The 16,705-nt window shown below is 51.2% G+C and overlaps 1 protein-coding gene across 1 annotated transcript in view; it reads right to left on the bottom strand.

Moving 5' to 3' along the window:
• LOC136838104 (gastrula zinc finger protein XlCGF7.1-like) overlaps positions 1-8,724 on the bottom strand; it is a 48,239-nt gene extending 39,515 nt beyond the window's left edge. The window contains exon 1 of the mRNA XM_067102950.1: positions 8,589-8,724. The gene's annotated coding sequence lies outside the window, so the exon portion shown is untranslated. The remainder of the gene's footprint in view (positions 1-8,588) is intronic.
• Positions 8,725-16,705: the final 7,981 nt, after the last annotated feature.

Genomic DNA, 16,705 nt, shown 5'->3' with positions numbered 1-16,705 from the left:
ATTTTAATACAAAAGCGGGAACGCATGCGTTTTGTGCCGTCATGAGGACGGAAAGGTAGTACGGGTATCTAAAGACTTAGATTTAAGTATCTACAAGAGATTGTGGTGAAATATTGACAAAAATTAAGTGTTGTTCAATGAAAATAATCTACAGATTATACATGAATATACAGTATACTAATTACTATATATACATTCAATTTCTATATATTTTTATTATGTGTTCCTATCCACGTGTTCGCGGTCTTGTCCCACATGGTCGAAGGGCTGTCTCCTACATGAGGGCAAGGATCTTTCTGCCTCGTGTTCGATGTTAAGGCTGGGGCATTGCATGGCCACTAAAGACTTAACAAGGCAGTGCAGTAGTATAACTACAGGCCGGGTAGTTGGATGGTTACAGTGGGGCACCCACACTAACCCCTGCCCGGCGTCACGCATTCACTTTGCTTTCTGGTCTAGGGCAGATTGTGGGGAGGCTGAGGTGGGCAACCTGAGTAAAGGACCTCGGGTTTGTATGTTAGGAAAAAAGCATTTTACTCTTAAAAAACACGATTTGTTCCTACACAAATACAAAACCTTGGTCCTTTACTTATATGGGGACTCATAATTCGGTGGGAGGAATCTGAGTGGAGGTCTCTGAACGACTGGAAGGTCAACCACACCTTTTGTCCTCCTGGGGTAAGAGCCAGGAGGACATAGCCACCGCACCGTGACCACTGTTATGTGAACTGGAGTGTCACGAGCCAGTCTACTAGACCACCCCTGCTGTGACGAAGTTACGGTATGTAAGCGAACACACAGCAAGGTATAAGAGAGAGAGAACCTACCCCAGCCACAGGAGAGCTGATCTGAGGACGTCGGGGACTAAGAACCAAAATGAAGAATGGGTTTGGTATTTAGCCTGCAACCCCTTTCCTGCCTTGTAAGGGAAGGAGGGGACATTACATCTAATCTGTACCTGATAGGCAACAAAGATTAGGATACTCAAGTCATGAAACTCACCTGCGTCTGACGTCTGGTTCAGCTTATACGGCCCAAACTCTCTGCCCGAAGGAAGAAGCCAGATGAAGGGGAGGAAGAGAGAGCCAGTCACTCATCTTTCACGCCCAATCATGCACGTACAACAGACGAGACACAGCACTGTCCTGTACAGGAGCTGGGTAAGTTATACAACTTGTTGAGCAGCCACCACTGGTCCCAAGAAGAAGGTATCCAAGGACCTATGGGTAACGTCCCTTACGTAAAAAGAGGTGAATGTGGTCTGGCGTGACCACAATCCTGCCCTCAGTACCTGCTGAACCGACAAGTTTTTCTTGAATGCCAAAGTAGGCACAATCCCTCTGATTTCGTGAGCGTGTGGACGCAGAGCGCTGGCGTCATCCTCTCCGGCTGCTGCATACGCCTTCTTGATAACCTCACGAAGCCAGAAGGAGATCGTGTTCTTGGACACCTCCTTCTTAGGGATCCCGGTGCTAACGAAGAGTCGTCGACACTCTGGCCTGAGATGCCGAGTTCTCCTCAGATAGCGCCATAGCACCCCTACAGGACAGAGCAGCACCTCGTCAGGGTCATCATTAACGAAGTCACCAAGGGATGGGATCGTGAAAGACTCAAATCGAGCGTCAGGGACCACTGGATTCTGTGTCTTTGCTACGAACCAGGACGAACTCGAAAGGTCACTGATGCCCATCCCCTGAGTGTTTAACTGCAAAAGAAAGTCCCTGTAGTTCACTAATCCTCTTCGCCGATGCCAGGGCAAGCAGGAAGACGGTCTTAAGAGTAGGATTCCTGTCTGTGGCTTCTCGTAGTGGCTCGTATGGGGCACGAGTCAGGCTCCACAAAACGAGAGACACATCCCACTCAGGGGGCCTCAGTTCCCTGGGAGGGGAAGACCGTTCGAAGTTCTTCATCAGCAATGATATCTCCAGGGAGGGCGAAATATCGATGCCTTTCAACTTCAGGACCAGTGCTAAAGTAGCTCTGTATCCCTTTACCGCTGAAACTGATAGGGGCTTCTCTCGACGAAGATAGATGAGAAAGTCCGCTACCTGCGGAAGATAGGCTCCGACCGGAGAATAACCCCATCTACGACACCAACCACAGAAGACGGCCCACTTTCCCCAGTAAACTGCTGCAGAAGACTTCCTGAGGTATCCTGCCATCTCTGTCGCTGTTCGGCAAGAAAAGCCTCTCGCTCGCAAGAGATGCTGGATAACCTTCAGGCAAGAAGTGACAGGGAGGCCACAGCCTGGTGGTACCGTTCTACATGCGGCTGACGTAGAAGGTTGTGCCAGGGGGGAAGCTCTCTCCGAGTCTCAGAAAGCAGAGCCAGCAGGTCCAGATACCAAAATAAGCGGCCTCGGGTCGCTTGGGAGCCACCAGGATCATTCTCCAGATTCGTCGACACCAGGACTCGACTGAGAACTGGACGAATGAGACAGAATGGGGGAAAGGCATACACTTCGAGGTTGTCCCACGAGTGTTGGAAGGCGTCTTCTGCAGCCACCCATGGGTCCGGTACGACGGAGAAGGTTGGAAGCTTCCTGTTATACCGGGTGGTGAACAGACCCACTACTGGAAGCCCCCACAGGTCGAAGAGACTGTCCGCCACACTCTGGTGAAGGGACCACTCAGCTCCCACCACCTGATCCCGATGGCTGAGTGTGTCCGCCAGAACGTTCCTCTTGCCTGGGATGTATCTGGCTGACAGCTCCTCAGAGTGGGCTACTGCCCACTCGTGCACCTTTACCATCAACGTGTGGAGAGCGCAGGAGACAAGTCCCCCTTGCTTGATGTATGCCACTACGGTCATGTTGTCGCTCATCAACACCAACGAGTGTACCATAAAATGGTCACGGAAATACTGAAGGGCTAAGAAAGCTGCCTTCATCTCCAGGACGTTGATGTGAAGGCGCTAGTCGTGATGGTCCCACACGCCTGAAGTCAGCAACTCCTCCAGGTGTGCACCCCAGCCCTCCTTCGATGCGTCTGTGAAGAGCAGCATGTCTGGAGGCCGAGAGGACAGGTGCATCCCTATGCAGAGGTTCCTGTCGTCCGACCACCAGTTGAGATCGTCCCTCACCTCCTGAGAGATGGGTATGAGAACTGACTGGGGCTCCCGAGAGACACTGATCCCAGAAGTCCCTCAGTCTCCACTGGAGAGACTGAAGGTGGAGCCGACCGTGCAGTACGAGCTTCTCCAATGACGGCAAGTGACTGATCACGACTTGCCACTGTTCAGCTGGCTGTTCCTGCCTCGACAGGAACTGCCTTGCCACCTTCCTGAACGTGCTGATGCGAGCCTTTGAGGGAAAGACTCTGCCTGCTGCCGTATCGATCAGCATGCCCAGATACTGAGTCCTCTGTTTGGGAATGAGATCCGACTTCCCCAAGTTAATCACGATACCCAGCTCACGACACAACTCGAGGAGGCGAACTCTGTCCTGTAGCAACTGCAAGCGTGAGCTTGCCAGGACTAACCAATCGTCAAGATACCTCAGAAGGCGTATCCTGTGAGAATGGGCCCAAACTGACACCAGGGTGAACATTCGTGTGAACACCTGTGGAGCGGTCGACAGCCCAAAACATAGTACCCTGAACTGGTAGACCACTCCTCCGAGGACAAAGCGAAGGTACCGACGAGAGGATGGATGAACCGGTACCTGGAAGTACGTGTCCATGAAGTCCACCGTCAGCATGAAGTCGTCCTCCCTGATGGTTGACAGTACCATGCGCACTGTCTCCATCTTGAACCAAGTCTGGCAAACGAAACGATTCGGGGGGGAGAGGTAGATTACTGGCCTCCACCCACCAGAAGCTTTCTCCATTAAAAAGATCCTGCTGTAGAAGCCTGGAGATCGATCCTCGACGACTTTGATGGCTCCCTTGCTCAACATAGTTTCGACCTCCTGAAGTAGGGCCTCTCTCCTCTGGGGGTCTTCAAGGTAAGAGGGGAACTGGACCAGTATGTCGGTGAGGGGAGGCGGCGACTCGAAGGGTAGAGAATATCCCTGCCGAAGGACATTCGCTATCCAGGTCTCCGCTCCGTATCACTGCTAAGTTGCCCAGTGGCATGATAGGCATACCCCCTCCCACACCGACGGCAGCATCTGAGGGGGCTCGCCATCCCTAATGAGCTCCTCCTCTCTCCTTCTTTGCCTTACCTTTCTTCTTAGTGGAGACAGGCTGGCGAAAGGGACCCTGCGATTCCTTCCGTGGGGGAGAAGAAGAGGTCTAGGCTTCTCCTTGAGTGCCTGTCGAAGCACCAGACTTCTTTGGGGCTGAGGTGCTAGCCTGGCTCATGGTCCAGGCCACAGGACGAGAAGGCTGCTCGACACCTTTCGTCGCTGCCTGGTGGACAAGACAGTCGCATTCGTCAGCCTTCCTCTTGTCCACCGCAGCATCCACCTCTCCTCTGGGGAAGAGGGAGGTGGTGTCCAGAATTGGTCCGTTGCACAGGGAGACTGCAGCTTCGGCGCCCGCTGATCTGTAGTTTCGGGACAACACAGCATCCCGTCTCTTCAGTACCAGGTTTGCCATCTGGTGGGCTATAAAAGAGATGGCCTTTCCACCCGACTGGCAAAGACTCCTGAAGGTTGGGTCTTCGTTCTGAGAGCCAGACGAAGATGCGATTCTCGACAACGCGAAGGCCCAGGAGATCGCCTGGAGAGCAAACAGAGCTGTCCCCTCCAAGGCGTTCAGCTCACCTTGTGTGAGGAGTGCAGGCTCCCCAGTTAGCTGAGCTGAAGGGGTACCAGGAGATAGACAAGCTAGGCCCAGTTCCACTACCTTCTGCTGCAGTGCTCCCTCCGAGGGCACGTAGTATGTCTTCTGTCTCGGTAGAGGGGGAGGTAATAGCTTGGTGAAGTGAGTCGAGCGAAGCTAAGACGTTGGTCCAGAGACCAAGTCGTTCACCTGCTTGAGGACACTGTCCGCCAAGGGAGACCATGGTAGTCCAAGGGAGGGTTTCGGTTCCTTCTTGGAAGCGTATAACTCCTCCAACCTGGACAACCGTTCTTCCAAGGGAGTTGGAAGTGGTTCCTCCAGACCGCTGTGCTGACGAATCAGCGCAACGACCTCAACAAATGCTCTCTGCATTTCTGGAGTGTCTGGATCTCTTGGAAGAGGACCTTCCAAGAGACGGCCTTCCAGAAAGGCCCCTCCCACAGGACAGCCCGAGACAGACCCCGTACCTCTGCCCCTGACAACAGAGGCGTACGACCTCTCCCTCAGTTGGAGTGAGGAAGGACCTTACACCTCTGATGCTGAATGCACAAGAGCCTCAACTCCAGCAATCCTACTGACCCCGTGTCTCCTCCCGGAGAATCCAGAGGAAGTTGAGGGGGTGGGAGAGTCAGAGCGAACACTACCGTCGCGTCCACTGGTATAACCAGTGGAAACCCCGTACCCCTTACGATGTCCAACCAGCGGTAGAGCGTCGCGAGAGGGCCTAGACGGACTTACTCGTCTAGGCGAGCGACCGTCTTGATGATCAAGGGACGGCCTCCTCACGCTCCGACGTTGGACGGTCCTCCACACTGGAGCGTGTAGAGGAGACCAACGCAGGGGCGCGAACTGCTGATTGGAGACCGCTGTCCCTAACGTCCGGGCGTGTTCCAGCCTTCTTCAATGCTGAAGCAGTCGAAGAAGGCTGCAGGAACCTCTTCTTGGTTCCTCCCGACGCCTTCGCAGCAGAGATGTCCATGGATGCCGTCTCCGACGATCCTTTGTCCGACTTGGACAAGGATGACGTTTTAGGTGGAGGAGATGCCCCAAGACTTTTCCCCTTCTCTCATTCCGTGCCCGAGCTCGCTACAGGAGAGGAGCGGCTCAAGGCGACGCTCGCTTACAAGGTGCCGAAATGCAATCAGTTCGAGAGAACGAAGCCCCTGAACCGTCTGAGGAGGGTACCGAGGTAGCCTTCCCAGCGAGAGATCCAGCGGTCTTCCCCCGAGGGGAGGACTGTGCCCCCTTAGAAGCGCGAGTTTCCTTAGGGGGGGAGGATCCACCTTCCCCTTCTTAGACTGATTGGTCGTAGAAGAGGGGGGTGAAGAGGCAGACGAAGACGATGACGACGATGACAAAGTAGAAGACAAAGATGTAGATGGCTGGTGCGAGCGCTTCTTCTTCTTCTTCTTCTTCTTGATCAGCGACAACACAACATCCCCCAGCCTACCGAAGACAGACCAGGGGTCGACAGGGGTGGGGGCAGCAACAGCAGATGACACAAGATGACTGGCTGGAGACTCATATCGTGAAGTGGTACTAGGCATCACAGAGGCACACGCAGGCAACGATGTAAGGAACGTCTGCATGACAGGCACGGGCAACGGTGGAAGCGTGGTGGGAGGCGTGTGAGCTTAGCCAGGCAAGGGTGGTATACCGAGCAGACCGGCCCAGCCACCGTCAACATGGAGACGGCTGGAGTAGGGACTGCACCAGATGCATGGTGCGTTCCGACGGTATTCATCACCCTCCCCGGCAGCACAGCGGTGACAGTAGTGGTGGTTAGAGCGTCGACCGTGTGGGTAGTGGGAGGGGGGAGGATTACTCCTGCTCGCGCAGCACTGTTGATGCGTGCGAGCAGTGATGGCAGATCAGGCTTACCAACCATCCTGAGCGACTCCCACGCCTGACTCAAACCAGGCACGGATGCCAACCCTGCGGAAGACAAAGACGGGTAGGGGGACCCCCCAACCCAGGGATCAGGAACTCTGGGTGAGGAGGAGAACTAAGAGGAGTGCAGCCTAGGTCCACCGATCTTGCCTCTTCTGTGACTGCGGATGCAGACACAGGGGACAGCAAGACAGACTCAGAACTAAGAATCGGCAGCAAGGGAAGGCCTTCGGGGCTTAGATACGACTGCAAAGGATTCGCAACCGGTGGAGTCGAAGGTGCCGAAGACAGCACCTCCGACGCCTTGGTCTCCTTACGCTTATATCTAGGCTTCCGAGAATACTTATCCCACTGCTCGGGGGACCAAAGCCTACACTCATCACAAGGTTCGTCTACAGTACAATCAGAAGGGTCCTTACTCCCTTTCCTACACTTTAGGCAAAGGGAGTGAGGATCCGTGCCCTTGCTACAGCAGAAGGCGCCACACTTTTTATCCTTACCAGGACATAACCAGAGCACAGGATTATCAGAGTCATGGGTTTGCGATAACTCATCCATCATCACAAACACGCACAAATATACTCAAGAAAAAACAAACAGGAACAAACACCCCATGAAGAGGCACATCTTTAGCTTCCAGGAAGGTCCGAGCAGAGAGCCAGGAAAACAGGCCGAAAGTAACCCCGTATAAGTAAAGGACCAAGGGTTTGTATTTGTGTAGGAACAACTGGTATGTTTACACCCGGGCAGGCGGGCATTCCAACCACCTTGCTCAAGAGTTTAACGGCCGTTTCCAGCCTACGCTGAAAGTAATTCCTAATGTAAAGGACTGAGGGCTTGTATATCGTGTTGGAACAAACAGCTCAATGGAAGTCAGGGCAGAGAGGGAAGAAACACATCTGCATCGCACGACGGCCAGAAGCAAAATTTGAATGTTTACGTCCGGGCAGGGGGGACTCCGGCCCCCTGACGGTAGTTAACCACCTTGTTTGAAAGTTCAGTGGCCGTTTCCAGCTGCGCTGTAAGTGATTCCTAATGCAAAGGATCAATGGTTTGTATATCATGTGGGAACAAATCACACTTTGGGAACAGAGAAGTTTCCTGGAAAAGTGCTTTGGAAATAAACCTCATTTAAAAACCATTTTCGTTTAGTCTTGAGGTTGTTTTAAGCCATTTGGGTTCAGTAAGGGTTAGGCTACTAAAAGCCTCCATCATTATTCATGTGACTTTCTTTTTCAGTTGCCCAAAAAATCCAGGTGAGACGGCGGTGGAGTTGTGTGCAGGTTCTGCTCAGTCCGAAGGTTACCTCTGGAAGGATGCGGGGAGGGGGAGACTGCTAGCAAGTCTGGGCATGGTGTCCTGGGGTAGGTTAAGTTAGGATGCATCCCTTGTGGAGCATCTATGATCTTGTAATGAAGGAGCAACCCTCGGATGGGAGTGGGGTGTGGGTGGGGGTGGGGGGTGGGGGGGATTAGCAAAATCACGACCAAAATCATAACAAAATTGTTAACAACCCCATTATTGAAGCCATAGCCTACCCCACACCTCTGAGCCTAACCCAGCCTACAGGGCCTGAGAAGGCTACAAATTGCCTAAACGAAGAAACAGTTTAAATCGATCAAATAAGGTCTAAATAAGGTCTGACCTTTGTAACCTTGACCTTCAGGAGACGAGAAATGCCTAACTCAATTTAATCACATTTAGCCCACCTCAAAACCTCAAATTTAACGCAATTTCTAAATCACGAATTTAACTTCAAGCATCGATTTAACCTTCAGCGTTATATAAAGAAACGAAATAAGGAAAGCAACGTAATTAACGCTTTAAATAACGGTTAATGAACATTGGCAATCGTCTCCTTAGGAGGAGTCAAGAGACCCACAATGCCTCTCTTCATTCAACCATATTTCACTCAAAAACTCAAATTTCACACAATTTTTAACTCACGAATTCAACCTCAATCATTGATTTACCTCGTTTGACCTCCAATTCGATCACTCAGTCAATATTTCCGGTCGAAATTGATTGATTTGTGTTGATCTCCGGGACAACTATTCGACGACACCATCATTTGTTTGTTTACACTCACTCGACCACTTTCCACCCAAGACGATTAGGTCCTTTATTTGAGTCATTTTTCGGTTAATAATTATGTTTTATAACATTTTAGATTTATCACAATGTAATGAATATAATTTTATGACATTATTTTAATATAAAATTTAGTTTTTTACTTAGAAATGTAATTTATGAAGCATTTTTGGCGATGTACTTATTTTCTACCGTAGCTAATAAGTTTCAGGTACCGTAAAAGTGTATCGCAAATATAGAAGCTTATTTTACTTATTTATGGGTTAATAATAAGATATTGTATAATGTTGAACTGATAAAAATGTAATAAATACAATGAAATCATATTATTTCTGTTGTAAATCGAGTTATTTTATTGATAAATAATATAATTAACAAAGCATTCATGGGGTGATCTATCGGTCTCTTATTGTAGATAATCAAGAAGAAGTTGGGTTAAAAACTACGTCTTTTGACATGTTGCATTGATAGACACAATGTCTATATATTACTTATAGGAAGCAGAACGTAATGGTCTCTATCAGCTTCTTTATGGACCCTTTTGACTGAGATTCAAGTCTTTGGGCCCTGGACAGACAGGCAGAAGAGGTAATGGTTCCCTTCGCATCTCGTCTCTGGCGTCAGTCTGAAATGACATCGAGAAGAACTGACGTCTTCGTTATTTTGCAGGGGTCCTTCGATGTCTGTAGAAGGCAAGGGGCGGGGGGGCAGCAGCGATCTTAATATAAATAAGGTCCTATTATGTGAGTTTCCTGAATTTTCCTTATGATTGCTTTGATCTGTATCACACTTTCACCAAGCATCAAGGTTACAATATCAGATGACAATTGGAGGCATATTCTGAGTACGTATATATATATATATATATATATATATATATATATATATATATATATATATATATATATATATATATATATATATATATATATATATATATATATATATCAGAAACCCAGTAAGAAGGTGAGTGAAAACCGGGACTTTGGGTGTCTTAGGCCCCGTCCACACGGTCGAGCTCTGCTCGGTAACTTTGCCTCTTTGCGGGCAAAGCCTGTCGTAGGCATTTATGCTGTTGTCTGAACGACGCTGGTCGGTTAGTGAGAGCCTGCTGGCAGTGACTGACGCAGGACCGAATTATGTACTACAACATGGATCGTAAAAGACCCAAGAAGAAAATCGCGCTGTGTATTGTTGTAGCAATGTGTGCAAAGATAAAAGCGACAAGGCAGAAAAGGACGTGGTGTAAGGAGTGGCTCCAAAGAAGAGCTGGCATAGGAAGTCATTTGACGATATTGCGGGAACTGAGACATACATGGCTATGAATCAGAGTTCATCAACTATATGAGAATGGACCCTAACAACTTTTAAAAACTCTTATCTAAAGTGGAACCACATATAAGGAAACAAGATACTACCATGAGGCAGAGTATTTCAGCTGAAGCTCGACTACTGTACATGCAACATTACTATTTCTGTCAACAGGATGCAGCTGTAAAGTCACCAATTCGGCGCCAGGATAGTGTTTCGGCGGCGCCATTAATTAAGTCTCCGCTGAGCTTGTTTTCTTTGGTGACTTCCCGTTTTCTTCAAGCTCAATTAGTCACGCCTAAAACGTGCCAGGTCACGCATTTTAATCATTTTTACTTTATGGTATTTATACGAATGTCACACATTGTGTATCACATGTTTCTTCATTCACAGGCATCAAGACTGTATCTATATTGTAGCTCTGTATGTTTTGTATTGTAATTTGTACTCGTTCACTGCATATTATTGTTTATTGTTTCGACCTCAGGTCACAGTCAATTCCATTGTCTCTCACGGCCCGGCGTCAGTCGGCCGCAATATAAGCTGCCTGGATCTGTAATAAAGTAGCAGTAACCTTTACCTGCTCGTTTCTTTGACACCTTACAGTGGTGACCCCCGGAGTATCCCGGAGCCATTAGCGGACTCACACGGCGACTCAGTCTTGGCTCCAGGATTTCTCCAAAACGCTCTTAGCGGCCTAAACACGGCGCTGTAACCAGCGTTTGAGCGTGCTGACTCGTCGGCGTACACCACCAGCGTCACTAGCGAACCACACGGCGCACGAAAGTGCGTGTTTTTTCATTCCTTTACCCCACTCCAGTAAGGGGTCAAAGGAGCGAGCATGGACGCGATATCCCCTCCTTCATGCAGTTAAACGCGACCCCACGGACTCCGAGGTTTACCTACCTCCCATCACAGCCGCGCCCGCCCCGCAAATCGAGGCCCTCCCGCAACTCCACACCAGCGCCCGAACACACGACGGCCGGGCAACACAATCGCGGGCGCCCTCACCGTAAAAGCTGCCGCCCGTTTACGCAGGGGAACCCATCGATGTGGCTGCGCAGGGTGGAGAGCCACTTCAGAATCGCGGACCTCACGGACGAAATCCTACAGGCCGACACAGTGCTCAACGCCCTTCCGGAGGACGTGTACAACAAACTCATCTCGCGAGTACCAAACACACACCCTCACATACAGCACCACAAAAGTTCCTCCTCGAAGCTTGCTCCCAGGGCATGCCCATCGCCGGCGGGCCGCCCGTGCTATCGACCTTGCCAATAATCCACGCCACGACCTCAAATCCAAGAGACGCTTGGGGCATGGTCGTAGATCTCCTGTCAATACCAGTCTTGGGTGGCACAAACAAGCGGCAGGAGATAAGCTTCATGAAGGGAAATCTTCCTTCGCCAACTCCTCCCGGAAGTACGCAACCAGATCGCTCACCCCTACACCATGCCTGTCGAGGACCTCATCAGAGGCGGCACAACACCTCACAGACTCCGTCAAGGCTTCACAGCGGCTAAAACCGCCACACAGCCGGTCAGCTCCGTCCAGCCTGAAGAGGACGTGAGAGCAGCCCGTCAACACCATCGCCAACAGACGTCCACCGAACCACAGCAGACGGTGGTCCCCGGCTTCTGTCGCTACCACAAGTGGTTCGGAAAGGACGCCCAAACTGCCTGCCGCCCTGCTCGTTCAACCGTTCAAAAACGGGGGGGCGGCCCAGCAGGACAGGCCGCCATGGCAGCCGAAGAACCCAGGGCCTCAAAAACAGTAGGTTTTTTTTGTTTGTCCGCGACACCGTCTCCGGCAGGATGATGCTGGTCGACACAGGAGCCTTTAAGTCGGTCTTCCCAGCATCCAGAGAGGACCGCAACCAGACACCAGACCCGCCGCCTTCCTGACGGCCGCCAACGGAACCCCCATCCTCTCCTACGGCACCAGGCTCCTGTCGATCTCCATCCTTGGCCAGAGTTACTCCTGGGACTTCATCGTCGCGGACGTAGGAACCCCACTCCTGGGGGCCGATTTCCTGGCGCACTTCGGCCTGCTGAGTCGACGTGGGGCGCAAGCGCCTCCTCGATACCGACTCCTGCCGGTCTCTCCCGTTAACGGCGGGACCCAGACCCACCATCAGCGCCGTCGCCCCACCAGTATGCACACCTTCTGTCGGAGTTCCCTGAGGTGTTTAAGCCCGAGCCGCCAAGTCCCCGGGCCCCAGCCAAGCACGGCATATACCACCATATAGTGACTAAAGGGCCCCCGACACATGCGAAGTTCCGCAGGCTTCCCCTCAGCGCCTTCAGGAGGCGAAAAAGCATTCAAGGAGATGGAACAGATGGGCATCTGCAGGAAAGCCTCCAGTCCATGGGCCTCCTCCACATGGTGCAGAAACCGGACGGCTCCTGGAGACCCTGCGGCGACTACAGGCGGCTCAACATTGCAACGGAGCCCGACCACTACCCTCTGCCCAATATGCAAGACCTCACGGCCTCCTTTCACGGGGCCAAAATATTCACTAAATTGGACCTTCTTAAATCTTATTTCCAGGTACCTGTTGCGCCAGAGGACATACCAAAGACAGCCATCATCACGCCCTTCGGGTCCTATGTGTTCGCCTTCTCCACCTTCGGGCTGAGGAACGCCGGGGCCACCTTCCAGCGGCTCATGGACAGCATCCTGGGGGACCTAAAATTCTGCGTCTGCTACGTCGACGACATTCTCATATTTTCCAGGTCTCACAGCGAACACCAGAGGCACATCAAAGCAGTCCTCCAGCGCCTCCAAGAAAACGGCCTCGTCGTCCGTTTTGACAAGTGTACCTTCGGCGTCCAGAAAGCAGAATTCCTGGGTCACGAGGTGTCTCCGACAGGCGTCCGCCCTCTTACATCGAAAGTGGCAGCCGTAGCCAAGTTCCCGACACCCACCTCCATCAAGGCCGTCCAGGAGTTCCTTGGGATGGTAAACTTCTACAGGCGGTTCATCCCGGGATCGCAAGACACCACGGCCCCCATGACGGAAGTCCTAAAAGGTCAACCGTCCCTGTCTTGGGGACCCAGCCAGCAGCAGGCCTTTTCCTGACGAAGGCCGCCCTCACCAAGGCAACCGCCTTGGCACACCAGGATCCCAAGGCTCCCCTCCAGCTGACGACAGACGCCAGTAACGTTGCCTGCGGTGCTGTTCTGGAGCAAATCATCAACGGCGCCCCAGCCCATCGCCTTCTTCAGCAAGAAGTTCAGTCCCGCAGAGTCCCGCTACAGCACCTTCGACAGGGAACTCTGCGCGATGTACCGCGCAGTTCGGCACTTCAAGTTCCTCCTGGAGGGGACGCCCTTCACAATCTTCACAGACCACCAGCCACTGGTTCACGCCTTCACGAAGCAGGGGACGCATGGTCTTCCAGACAGCAGCGCCACCTCTCAGCCATAGCCGAATTTACCTGTTCCGTCAGGTACCTCCCGGCAAGAAAAATCCGTAGCAGACGCCCTCTCCAGAGTCGAGTTGAACGCAGTGCAGCTTGGTGTAGATTACCAGGACCTTGCCAGAGAACAGGCCGCTGACCCAGAAACCCCAGCATACCGCACTGCCATCACATCCCTCAAGTGGCGGACGTGACCCTCGCCCCGGAGGCCCCAGCCTGCTCTGTGACATCAGCACAGGCCAGCCCCGCCCTTTGGTTCCAGCCTCACGCCGCCGCCAGGTATTCGACATCATTCACGGCCTCTCACACCCCTCCGGCAGGACCACGGCCAAACTGCTTTCAAAAGTTCGTCTGGCACGGGGTGCAAAAGGGCGCCACAGCCTGGGCAAAACAGTGCCTGCAGTGCCAGACCAGCAAAGTGGGTCGTCACACGCAGTCGGGGTAGGCGAGTTCCCACAGCCAGGGCGCCGCTTCGCCACATCCACATCGACGCCGCCGGGCCCCTTCCCCATCAGGCGGATCCAGATACCTCCTCACGGTGGTAGACCGTTCGACGAGGTGGCCCGGCCACGCCCATGCAAGAAGCCACCGCCAGCGCATGCGCTGAGGCCCTGCTCTCCAGTTGGGTTAGCCGCAACCGGCGCCCCGGACCACATCACAACCGACAGGGCCCCGCTTTCCTCTCCGAGTTGTGGTCTGCCCTGGCTCAACTGCTGGGAACCACGCACCACACCACCACAGCGTACAACCCAGCGGCCAACGGCCTGGTTGAACGGTTCCACAGGTCCTTAAAGTCATCCCTCATGGCCCGCTGCACCGCCGAGGACTGGAAACATCAGCTGCCGTGGGTCCTCCTCGGGTTGAGGACCGCCCCAGAGCCGACGGCACCCCATCCGCAGCTGAACAAACCTATGGGGAACCCCTCGTGGTGCCGGGAGAGCTCGTGACGGATGATCGCCACTCCCCATCTCTGCAGAGGCTCCGCGACGTGGCGGCAAGTTCGCCTTGCAGGCGCTCATACATCGACAGAGCAACCACCTTCATGCCGCCACAGCTGTCATCCGCCACCCACGTCTTCGTCAGAGTCGACGCCGTCCCGTCCACCACTAACTAAGCCCTACAGGGGACCCTTCCGGCGTGCTGGAGCGGAACAGCAAGGCGTTCGGCTGGCACTCCCAGGCAAGAACGACTGGGTTTCCATCAGACCGGCTAAAGCCCGCCTTCCTGTCGGAGAGTCCCGGCAGCGACGCAGCACCCTTCCCGCCCAAACGCACTCCAGCACGCCCTCACCCCGCAGGCGCGGCCTCTCTAATTACCAGGAAGGGACCGCCCAAACAGCAGCCTCACAGGCGGGAGGCCCCTCAGTTATCTTCAAGGAGAGCCGGCACCCTTCAGCGTCCCACCAGGTACAGGGATTAATCAGACGCGTCCCTCGTCTTGGGGAGTTGTTTGTAAAGTCACCAATTCGGCGCCAGGATAGTGTTTCGGCGGCGCCATTAATTAAGTCTCCGCTGAGCTTGTTTTCTTTGGTGACTTCCCGTTTTCTTCAAGCTCAATTAGTCACGCCTAAAACGTGCCAGGTCACGCATTTTAATCATTTTTACTTTATGGTATTTATACGAATGTCACACATTGTGTATCACATGTTTCTTCATTCACAGGCATCAAGACTGTATCTATATTGTAGCTCTGTATGTTTTGTATTGTAATTTGTACTCGTTCACTGCATATTATTGTTTATTGTTTCGACCTCAGGTCACAGTCAATTCCATTGTCTCTCACGGCCCGGCGTCAGTCGGCCGCAATATAAGCTGCCTGGATCTGTAATAAAGTAGCAGTAACCTTTACCTGCTCGTTTCTTTGACACCTTACACAGCTACCGATCACTACAGTACAGCACTAGGATTTCCGAGCATAATGGACTAGACTGACAGATTTCCGGAGCATTGCGATAAAGGGTGTTAATATATTTGTTTTTCAAAGTTCCCATAAGTCATACTTACCTGACGTATTCATTATGAAGGGTAAAATAACGGGAAACTCTTGTTTATTTTCCTTTATTTGTTTATTTGTGAAGGTTTTACATGAAATTGCTCTTTACGGAAACTTTTCAGTAAGTGACGTCTTTATCCGTTTACCAGAAATATTTCCGTCAGTTAACAGCCCTGCTGCTGCAGGCAAAGCCTCGATACTTCGAAAAACATTAGGAAAGCCCTACACGAAGCTTTGCTCGCCGTTTCTGACGTCACACCGAGCCAAGTTTGCAAGGCAAAGCTCGACCGTGTGGACGGGGCCTTAGTTATTAGAAACAACACCAATATTTGTTTCAAAGCATATATATGGGAAACCCACAAATAATTTGTCATATATTCATTTTTACTCTAACCATGCTGAACAAATTAAGGTGTCAACATTTTCCCGTATGTATCTTAGAGCTCTTAGAATCTGTAGTCCTGAGTTTTTGGAAGAGGAGTTTAAAATTATCGATAAAATAGGAGACTCATTATGTTACCCTTCATGTTTTTTAGAACTTTGTAAAACTAAAGCAAAAACGACATATTTCAATCCAACGAACTTGAAAATATTCTCTGTTTACCATTTCATCCTAATTTCATTCCTGCAGTGACCATTTTAAGAACTATTGATATTAACTTAGTATTTAGATATAATAATATTTTGAGAAATAAACTAATTAAGAATAGCCCACCCAATCCAAACGCTAATGTATGCCATATTCCTTGCAAAGAATGTAATAAGATTTATATTGGTCAAACATCAGAAAGACTAATGTAAGGAAGGTATTGAGTGACATACTGGCTGGGTGTTGTCTAGTTTATTGCTGGTTCCTTACTGAATCCATGTACAGAATCTTCATGGCTGTTATTGGCTGGTGCGAGCCATAAAGTAGCTTCTACACACAGCCAAGACAAAACAGAGATTATGTTTCGGACATCTGTGCTTGTCGACAGGCAAACAGATGGTGATTGTGAGAGACATAATACAATGATAAAACATATATCAATGGAAAGGCCACGAAATTCCACATATGAACATTTGCATGAGTTTCAAGACAGATTAATGAATACAACGCAGTAGTGTAATGTGTGCGAAATGGCGAGACGTTTGGTGTCTTCACAAACAGGAACTACATACAGAAGCTTTGGTGGAACATTATGAGTACATGATCGGAATGCTTGCATGGCAATGCAAGTAGTGGTGATTGTACATGAATCGAGACAACAATGGTTAGAGAGAAATAGACAGGAA

Source organism: Macrobrachium rosenbergii, unplaced genomic scaffold (assembly GCF_040412425.1).
Source record: "Macrobrachium rosenbergii isolate ZJJX-2024 unplaced genomic scaffold, ASM4041242v1 171, whole genome shotgun sequence".
Lineage (NCBI taxonomy): Eukaryota > Metazoa > Arthropoda > Malacostraca > Decapoda > Palaemonidae > Macrobrachium > Macrobrachium rosenbergii.
Note: the sequence above shows the minus strand (reverse complement) of the source record. Positions and strands in the feature narration are given on the sequence as shown.